Below are 11,267 nucleotides of genomic sequence, written 5' to 3'. Positions count from 1 at the left end.
TTTATGGATACAGTGGCCCTGTCGGTACAAGAATGTCAGTCGGTAACGATCTAGCAAGTGTAATGTGAATTTCTTTTTCAATAACTGCATGTTATATAAAATTGTACGTATTCTCAAAGAGAGTTAAAATGTTTGCATAGAAAGGTAACAGAGCAAACACTACTCCCGACGCAATGCCCTACCCTATGACAGATTTTGACTCACACACTCTCTTTCCATCCTAACGCAGCATCACTACTGACTAAAACAGGGCAGGGCTCCTCTCGGTAACCTCTTATTCTACACCTTATTAACAAACTTTCCAATTTTCTGAGTAGTACTTCATAACGTTTTTTCTGCATCAAAACAAAATTTTCATAATTAGAAGGTAAAAATTCTCGCGACCCACAAAAAAACCACATGACCCACCAATAGGTCGCGACCCACACTTTGAGAAACACTGCTCTAGGTTATACTTTCCTTGATAACTTTCATTGTCTCGTACTTCAGAAGTTCGAGAAATTAATAATTGTGTAAAAGATAATTTTCATGCATTTTGCTTTTTCTAGCACAAGTTTTGATTTTTATCTTTACATTTAATTTTGATTGTGAAGACTACTTGTCAAATTGATTTTGAACATAAATCTTATTGTGAGTTCATTTTTATTTTAACAGTTAAATTTAAGCTACAGTTTTTATTATTGTGTATTCTTTTTATTTACTGAAAATGAAAGAAAATATAAAATTATCCGAAGTTTCTTTTTATATTATTCTGTCAGGAGTTCTGTTTTTCTCGTTTGCTTTTACAAGTGTTTATTTCAAAAAGAACAAGTCAAACCACTCTAAAATGAATCTATACGTGTAAGGTATTATGTAATATATAAGAAAATTAATAGTCTTTGTATTATTACAACGTTGAAGGAGTTTTAGCTTATGCTGAACACAATTTCCTAAAGAATTGCTCCACTTATTTTCTTTTACTATGAAATTATGTTTTTCACAAATGATACAGAAAAGGGTTTAATTTAAGAATATATATGAACACTACTGTAATCAATGTCACCAACGCTGATACAATGAAATACCCAAAAGCCCCTTGAGAAACCCAAATAGCCCCGTGATTTTTACTAGTCTCGATTTCTGCCATTTTTATTTTAAATTCGTTTCCTGAATTTCCATGATTTTATAGGTTCTTTAATCTTTAATATGTTGTACTATAATAATGTACGTAGATTATGGCTTAATTATTTAAACTCTAAAGTGCGTCGTTTATTGGAAATCTTGAGTTTTCCCTTACTATACTCAAGTAGCCCCGGTCTCCCCTATAAAATATTTAATCTTAATTGCTTAAAATAATTTCTATCACACCTTGCTACATATAAAATGTTTACTCACAACGTGTTTAATATCGATATAATTTTATTAATATAACATTAATTAAAATACTTGCTTGGTTTTATTATCATTTTAAGTATATGGGACTAAAGCATAGTAATACGTAAGAGCTGTGGGCATCAAGAATAAAGGTTTCGTATCCTAACCATGTCACATATTGTCAATTATATGAATCACGTAAAAAAGCCAACGAAGCAAAATTGTTAGTTTTCCATTTATTTTTGTAATCTTGTTTACTTATGCTACGAACTTGAAGACTTTGTTGATTCGATATTCTTATCTCTTGAGGCCAGCTGCATCGTATTCAAGTAGAACGTGTGGAAATCGATGACTGAAAACGACATGGTGAAATTGAGTGACCAAAGTAAGCATAAATACACAGTTCTTTTGTGTGAGTACGTAGCTTCTAACATATAAAAAAATTATATTGCTTTATGTTTTCCTGCTCATTAGTGTGAGGTTCTAGTGGCTACCTAAGGAGAAAATTGTTTATAATGTAGAATCAAATTTGTGTTGCTTTAATATGTATACAGTAAATACTTTTAACGTTACTCTGCCTAAAAGATTTTATATTCTGAGGCAATGGCTAATCTACAGGGTGTTTCAAAATAACACCGACAACGTTTGGAAGGTGATTCCTGAGGCCAAGATAAGACAAAAAGTATAGACAAACCTGGGTGCACAAATGCTTCCTTTCGGAGTTATAGGCTGCCGAAAACATGAAAAATTAAACTTTAAAGACCCAGAACTTCAAAACTATGGGATCTACCGTAGTCGGGTCAGGGCTTCACTTAGGAGCTAGTATGTGCCCTATCCAAATATCCATGCTTCAGAATCCTGCGGTACTTCCGCAACAATTTTTATAGAGGTAGTTGGTGAGTACTAGGGTGCAGCGTTTTACCACTTTTTTCTCGGAATGAAATGTAATACCTGGCAAAAGTGGCCAGTCCACATGAACATTTCAGGTATAGATTTTTTTTCAAATCGGATAATATCTTCTGTGAGAACTACAGCCTCAAAGTTTCAAAATTTACCTGAAAATTACAAAAAATACCAAAGTTGTTCATTAATTTTAGTTATGTTAAAGTAAACGTATTTTTGGTTAAATACATGTCAGTTGCTATGAAAACTGACATTCAAGTATAAAAATGCCAGTTATATGCCCTTGGGGGGAATAGGGGTGCCTCCTCTGGGGCTAGAAAAGGGGGAAAATTCAGTACAGTTAAGCGGTTGTGCAGTGCCTCGCTCATCTGCCAATATAGACTGGCCAAGTGACCCAGAGCCCACCATGTAGAGGTGGCTGCACCTAGGGCTCCTCTGCTAGGCCTATCCAATCAACCAACCATATGTTGGGCCGGATGAACTGATCCGATTAGTCACTGTCAGGAAAAATTGTCACAAATTGGGACTTTGACTGAAATTTAGACGCAGCTTGCCTAGAAAGTAAGATTGACTGATTATTCCGCTTCTAGCATCACTGGCACATAATCGGGAGGCTTCTTCAGTGACAAATTCACTATCCGTTCTACTGCCACCGTGTGGCACGGATGGACGGTGAAGGACCATTCTGGCACAGTGTTGTCAGGAAGTGAAAGTTTGACCATGAGCTGTTTGTTTGGTACCGTCCATAGAACTTACTGGTAGTACAGTTATTGAAACATCAGTGCTTTCCCAAAAGACCATTGCAGTGTAATCGTTTGCCTCAAAATTCTGTCTGGGAATGATGTTATATCTAATGGAGTTATGGAGATTCCCTGCTTCGTATTCTCGAGCACTAAGAATCTTATGCAATGCATCTTGTCGGACAGCAAGTCGACCATTAGTCATCATGGCGAGAAGAGATTTTCTGGGAGTGCAAAGAATGCATTCGTCTGAATGGATGAACGGATTACAGCCTGGTATTCCCTTGGTAAGTATCTAGACCTTGAATGGTCTCAAAGACGTGAGAGGGCCATCAGCAATGGAAGACTATGTTCTGATACGGCATTGCATAACCACATAGACCCTAAGCAATTTCTATTAATTTCTTGATAGGTTTTTTGTTGCAATATACAATGTTAAAATTCTTTTTGCACTAGTCAACCAGCTAGCTTTGTTTAGTTTGCCAATGAACATAGAAACAATGTGTTTTTTTGTTGCAATATACAATGTTAAAATTCTTTTTGCACTAGTCAACCAGCTAGCTTTGTTTAGTTTGCCAGTGAACATAGAAACAATGTTTTCCGGGCATGCTCTGGAGTCAATGGCTTGAGATATCTGGAACAAGCGTCTCAGGTCTTTATTGAGTTTTCTGTGCTCTTCTGGACTATGCTGAGGTAAGTCACATTTTATTGGTTTGAATACCAACACTGAAAGCTTTTTCACAGTTAGATAGTTTTGAAACTATGGGACGTGTGTAAGAATAGGGGCTTGAGTAAGCGCCGTGAATATGCGTGAAGAGAGCTCGGAACAGCAGTTCATTAAAATGCAAGAGACAAATAGTCCATTGCATTTGTTTTCTGTTAGTTCCTCTAATTTTCGAAGAACAACTCCATTCCAAGCATGTTAGTGTATGTTCCATCACACCCAAGAACCTCAACTTTATCAAAGCCAACTCTGAGTTGGTTCATGATGTATTCGAAAATAGCTCTGGTCTCATCATGTGCAGAGCCAGAGGATAGTATCACGTGACCAACGTATTGAGAGTTATGTTCAGCCACAAGTGATGAGTGCTCTTCTCTAACGATGCCTGTGTATGTTTTAGTGTCATCCCTTCTATCATCAAAGTATAGGATTTTAATGGGATCATCATTTCTAGAACTTTCTTTTAAATTCCGAGCAAGTTTAAGTTTCGCACGCCTTATTTTGTTCCTGTCTACAGTTAAAGCAGATGTTATGTCGCTAGATTTTTGAGAAGTTATAATTCCAGCTTTTGAAGCTGCAGCTTTCCTTTTTTTAATGGAAACTAATGAAGATACATAACTAACAACAGCACAGCTAAACCGAGCAATATTTCAGCTACATACTCATTTTTCCACATAGTTCTCACCATTTGTTATGCACTTTTGCCAACGATGAACCAGAGCCTGCATGTCGCGCTTGTAAAAATCGGTATTCCATGGACTGTCTCCTGGATTCTGGCTCGTAGTGATAACACCACCTATGATCTCCAGTGACGATGCTATCCAAACAATTGTCACGTTCGTCTTCATATTAGTCCAGCAGATCCCGAAGGAAAAGTCAAGGACGAAAAATGTAGAAACGCTTAATTGTACTGAATTTACCCTCTTTTCCGGCCCCAGAGGAGGCACCCCTATACCCCCCAAGCGCATATAACTGGCATTTTGAGACTGGAATGTCAGTTTTCATAGCATCTGGCATGTATTAACCCAAAAATATGTTTACATTAACATAACAAAAAAAAAAAATGAACAATCTTGGTATTTTTTGCAATTTTCAGTGAAATTTTGAAACTTTGAGGCAATAGTTCTCACAGAAGATATTATCTGATTTGAAAAAAAAATCTATACCTGAAATGTCCATGTGGATTGGCCACTTTTGCCAGGTATTACATTTCGTTCCGAAGAAAAAGTGGCAAAACGACCCACCCTAGTGAGTACTTCAAGTTATATACCCTTAGCCAAACTCCCTCTATAATAATTGCTGCTTGAGTACCTTAAGATTCTGAAACAGGTATTTTTGGGTAGGGCACATATTAATTTCTAAGTGAAGTCTTAACCCGACTACGGTAGGTCCCATAGTTTTGGAGCTATGAACCTTCAAAGGTCAATTTTTCATGTTTTAGGTAGCCTATAACTCCGAAACAAAGCATTTGTGTACCCATGTTGGTGTATACTTTTTGAATTTTCTTGGTGTTAGGAATCACCTCCCAAACGTTGTCGGTGTTGTTTTGAAACACCCTGTATAAACTTCACGTTTCACACTTATCACACTGAATTCCCTTGCTATAATTACTCTATGCTTTTTGCGTTAGGATACGCCTTCCATACCAGCACACATATTCACAATTATATTTCCATAAGCAGATGTTCAGAGCTAACTTGTTACCAGCCTTCTCTCTTGTGCAGAGGTCTGATACTGGAAAGTAGTATTGCAGAAAAAACAAAACATATGTCCTAGAGGTACTGCATTATCTAAATTAAAACAATACTACCAGCCCAGTTTCGCAACGTTATGGATAGAGTATCCTTTAATTGGTGGAATTGTAAGGGAGCTCAACCTAGCTTTGGGATTAGTTTTTTTATAAATGTGGCACACGAATTGAAATATGCTACAATTTTGAAAAAATAGTATTTTATGTCCAGAGATGTACCTCAGAATCGACTGCATCAAATAAACCCCCAAATTCCCTGAAATTTGAATGTCGTTTTTTCTTTTCTTTTTTTCTTTTCTTTTCTTTTTTTTTGTGAAGATAACGCTTTTCCAACTGCGTTACTTTAATTGTCTTATTTTGTAGAACGTAAGAATTGTCTTGTTTTTTTTTTTTTTTTTAACTTCTCCTAAGTGGTAGCCTTTTTCCCACTTTCCCCTATAATGGGATGATAAACGTTTTGGAATTATTATTATTATTATTAGAAAGAATTAAAGTAAAGGGATATGATGAAAATTACGGTTACCGCGTAATAGTAATTTATGAAGAGTGGTTTAGATTTTTTTTAACGACTTGTGTCCCCCATTACTTGGACACCTGCATAAGTTTGAAAATTGACGGGAAAAGTAAAAAGTGATGATGGGAACAGATGTTTGATGAGGGGCCGCAACTTTTGGAGTGTATGTCATTCATGGCCGCCATCTTGAAATCCGCCATTTTGGATTCAAGACATTTTTTTTTAAATGGGAAGGGGGTGTATGAAACATCAAATAACACTAGCTTGAGCTCAGGAATTTAGTGGTGTAATTTTTTTCTATCTTGTACAGTTTAGAAGTTATTAATGTTCAAATGTGGGAAATTACCTTGATACTGAATGTTACAACACATGTTCTACGTGTTGTTCATCCCTTGCAATGCACAACTGTAGTCGCCGCAACCACTCTGACTGCACACGGAGGAGAGTGTCTCCTGAAATTTGGTCACAGGCTTGTTGGACGTTCCTCCAGGTGTCTCAAATCACGGATTGTCTCAGCGTACTCTATCTGCTTAAGATGTCCCCCTAGATAAAAATCAAGGGGTGTTAAGTCAGGGGATCTGGGCGGCCACTTCACGGGACCACAACGACCAATCCACTTCCCTGGCAGTTATTCATCCAACCATTCACGGACACCAAGTCCATAGTGTGGAGGGGCTCCATCATGCTGAAAATAAGATGGGAAAATGCCGTCAGCGTTCAGTGTGGCAGGGAACACAAGGTCCTGCAGTAACATCAGATACTGTAGTGCAGTTAAGGTGTTGTAAATGAAAAATGGCCCAGTGATGTGGGTGTCCCATATGCCACACCACACCATCACCTTCGCTGGCCTATGTTCTCGACTCGGGTCAACCCAGTTCGGATTTGCGTCACACCAGTATCGATAATTATGTCGATTAACCTCCCCGTTCAAAGTGAAATACGCCTCGTCGCTGAACAGTATGCCCTTGGAAAACGCAGGATCCAGTTGGTGTTGTTCAGTAGCCCACATGCAGAACTCCAACCGGCAATCAGGGTCATCCTCGTTCAGTTTATGTTGCATGTGCAGCTTGTAAGGATGCCACTGATTGGCGTGCAATATACGGACAACGGAGAATTGGCTTTGACTCACTCTGTATTTATGCCTCCCCACTAAACTTCTGTGACTGGCTGCAAGCATGTCCGGAAGTAACATTTATAAAATGTCCTTACTTCTTCAGAGAATGTTGAGAAACATTCGAGTCAGCACAGTAGGAAATACTTTACACAGTAAAACATGGGGTGTTGAAACAACACAAAATGACTACCACTTTATCGTGTTACTTGTGTGTCAATTCAATACCAAGACATCGCCTTCAGAGCATATCAGAAATATCTTGATACTGGCTGTGAGTATTTGCATCGTTTTTTATTGTTTGGTATGAGTAAAGCTTTGCGAAATATATTTCGCATTTATGGGAAGTGACTAATTACATTCTATGTTTTCTGTAATCGGTCACAATAATATTGTTGTAAACCTGTGAATCATCTGCCAAAATTACATAGATAGCAATGCTTCCATCTATTTTCCTTTATATGTCATTCTTGTGTCTTAGCACGTATGAATAGAATATGGCAGAACTTTTGCCTATGTAACTGTTGTCAATGTTTACAACAATATTATTGTGATCGATGATAGAAAGCATAGAACATTATTCGTTACTTGGCATAAGTGCCAAATATATTTCGCAAAGTTTTGCTCATATTAAACGATAACTACTAATGCAAATTCTCTCAGGTAGTAACGAGTTATTTTTGATATGCTCGGAAGGCGATATTCTTGGTGCCGAATTAACACACAAGTAACATGCTAAAGTGGTAGTCATTTCGTATTGTTTCAACACCTCATTTTTTACAGTGTAGCCAGATAACAATTGTATACCATCGCCCTGATGTTCCAAAACTGATGCAAAACTATTAACTTTCGACTACAAACATCTATTAACTTTCGAAGGCAATCATACAGTGTCGTGGTAGTTTCGTTTGACGTGATAACAACGACATTTAGAAAGAAAATTGTGAATTAAGAACAAGTAGCAGTGCCACGTGTACATTAGGCGAATGAGTTTGGTTTGTATGATATAATTTCTAGATAAACATTGAAGCCGGATCAGGTAATAGATTTCTAACTCTTCCGGTTTTAGCAGGAATATTAGAATAAAGATGGTACTTATTCTTGGGACTCTTATTTGACTTCAGGAAACCACTTTTCGCTATTACCATTTTCATTCTAAAGCAATTAACATTAAAAGCCATAAATGGTCCGTTTCTTCGTCGTTCGATTTGAATTGACAGTTAAGTGAAAACATGGTACATATTCTTAAACCGCTAAACCGATTTGAAAGTATCGTTCCCGTCCATCTCTAATGATTTTTGGTCTTTGTAGATTAGGGTGGAGCGAAAAAGTCAGTTTTTTGAGAATCGAATTCTAATAGAGCTCAAAAGTTGCATATTCGCGTGCTAATCAATAGAGAAATAACGCAAAAACACACTTTGGATATTCAGTTTGCGCAAATGCCTAAAGTTTGAAAAATAAATGACAAACATCACCAAAATTTACCTTTGCGCGGAAAAATCAGATTTACGAGTATCAAATTTTAATAAGGCTCATAGGTTGCGTATTTACCTACTAATCAATGGGAAAATAATGAAAAAAACCACACTTTGGATCCTCAGTTCACGCAAACAGCCTTCATTTTTTTTAAATGGCAAGAACATCAAAATTCGCCTTTATGCCAGAGATATACAGATTAGTTTTTTCATATTATTATTATTATTATTATTATTATTATTATTATTATTATTACGTATAACAGGGGTTTCCCCCAATTACAATAGGTGTACAAGCATATGTTTCAAAATATTATTACAAAAAAAAACAGAAAAGAAAAAGAAGACGTCATATATAAGTACCTATTACAGTATTAACTAGAATAATCAAAAAAAAATTGCAAGATGCACAATTATACAAACATTTTTTCTACAATAGATAATGCTTTTACAATTTATAATTACAAATAAGTTACTATCAGTTTCATTTCCACCTTGCTTCTATAACTGAAACTTCTTACTTGCACTCCAGCAAATTTTAAATATATTTACCTAGATATGTATCAAAAATAAAAATAAAATCTTTATCCAATATTAACAGCAAGTAAAATCTAAACTACTTCTTTAATTTTTGATACATATACTTTAAATGGTAAAGAAAAATCAATATTTGAGTTACGTTGTACCAGTTCATTATGTTTTTTACTAAGCCTTATGACGGGTGAAAATTGGTGAAAATTAGAGCGTGAAATACCATAATAAAAGGGTAACCTAATACGCAATACATCTTTCTTCACATTAAAACAAAGTGAACCCAGAAAGTCGGGATTATTAATAACACCATTAACAATTTTATACAGAAAGATATGTTGACTTATTTCTCTTCTGGTATATAACGAAGTTACAGCAAATTCTTCGAGTAAAGATTTATAAGAAATCCTTTCAAAATACGAGGATTTATTGTATTTTTATAGTAAAGAAATCGTAGAAACTTATTTTGTACACGTTCAATTTTCTCTATATTCTTTCTAGCGTAAGAGAACCATATCACGCTAGCATATTCTAACTTACTTCTTATAAGACTATTAAATAAATTAGTGAAAGCAAATGCATTTCTCATCACCTGAGTATTTCTAAACATAAATCCAAGTAATTTGAAAGCATCATTACACATTTTGTTAATATGAAATTCAAAGGTTAATTTATCATCCAATGTGACCCCAAGATCTTTTACAACATTATATCTTTTTAAACTTTTTCCAGACAATTGATAATCGTAACATAATGCTTTTCTCTTTCTAGAAAAAGATGTGACACAGCATTTATTTGAGTTAAAATATAGATTATTGTCTAAACTTCATTTGTATGCCCTTGACAAATCAGAATTTAATTCATTGCAGTCAGTGAATGTTTTTATCTCTTAAAATAATTTGACATCATCAGCAAATAACAAACACCTGGAGTATTTGAAGATATCTGGTAAGTCATTAATGAACATTTAAAAAAAATAAAGGTCCCAAATTGGAACCTTGTGGTACCCCAGAATTTACCTTATATATGTACGAATTTGTATATTTATATGTTACGAATTGTTGTCGATCACTCACATAAGAAGAAATCAGTTTTAAAAAATTGTCACAAATACCAAATTTAGACAATTTATTTAGAAGAATATCATGATCCAGAGTATCGAAAACTTTTCAAAAATCCAGATAAACTGTGTCAACCATGTTTCCATTATTAAAGGAATTAAATATATATTGAACAAAGTTAACTAAATTTGTTACAGTAGATTTTTCTTGACAAAAACCATGTTGATTAATAGATATATATATATGGTTTAACATGATTATATATTCTTCTGTATAATATATTTTCAAGTATTTTTGATGGGGCTGAAATAACCGAAATAGGTCTGTAATTTCCTATCTCTAAAGGATTACCTGATTTATGGATTGGACAGACTCTTGAATTTTTCCAGAGCTTAGGATATATTTGTGTTTTTAAAATTAAATTATAAATATGACATAACGGAATTTTCAACGCTGAACAGCAACCTTTAAAAATGTATGCTGGAATCAAGTCAGATCCACTAGATTTTGAGGGTTTTAATTTTTTTACAGCTTCATTGTATTCCGATTCAGTAACTGGATATAGAGAAAGACATTGAGAAACTATCGTGTCAACTGAATCAAATTTACTATATGTGCAAGAGGAAAGAGAATACACACTTTTAAAGTAATCTGCAAAGGCATTAGATATCGATTCATTTGACATCAATACTTCATGTTTTATAGTCATACAGCAATTTGAATTTTATATTTTTTGTATTTTTTATAAATGCCCAAAGTGGTTTTGTATCTTTAACAAGAGTAGACTCTATCTGAGAGATATATAATTTATATAATTAATCAATCATACTTTTTAATTTCCTTCTTAATTCAACAAATTTATTGTGATAATAAACCGAGTATTTCTGCCGTTTTCTACAAAATTATTTTCCCTTTATACATTTAATGATTGAGGAAGAAAACCAGGGAGGATAACGATGTCTTGCATTTACCACCTTCTTAGGCACGTTCTTATTAATAATATTGTTTACAATGTCGTAAAATTTGTTTAATGCACTCTCAGGATTATAATCCATTATTACTACATCCCAATTTTCATCTCTTAAGGAAGTATAAATATTAACAAGTC

This window comes from Thermobia domestica, chromosome 1 (assembly GCF_964235325.1).
Source record: "Thermobia domestica chromosome 1, izTheDome1.hap1.1, whole genome shotgun sequence".
Lineage (NCBI taxonomy): Eukaryota > Metazoa > Arthropoda > Insecta > Zygentoma > Lepismatidae > Thermobia > Thermobia domestica.
The sequence above is the reverse complement of the archived record's forward strand: the minus strand, read 5'-3'. Positions refer to the sequence as shown.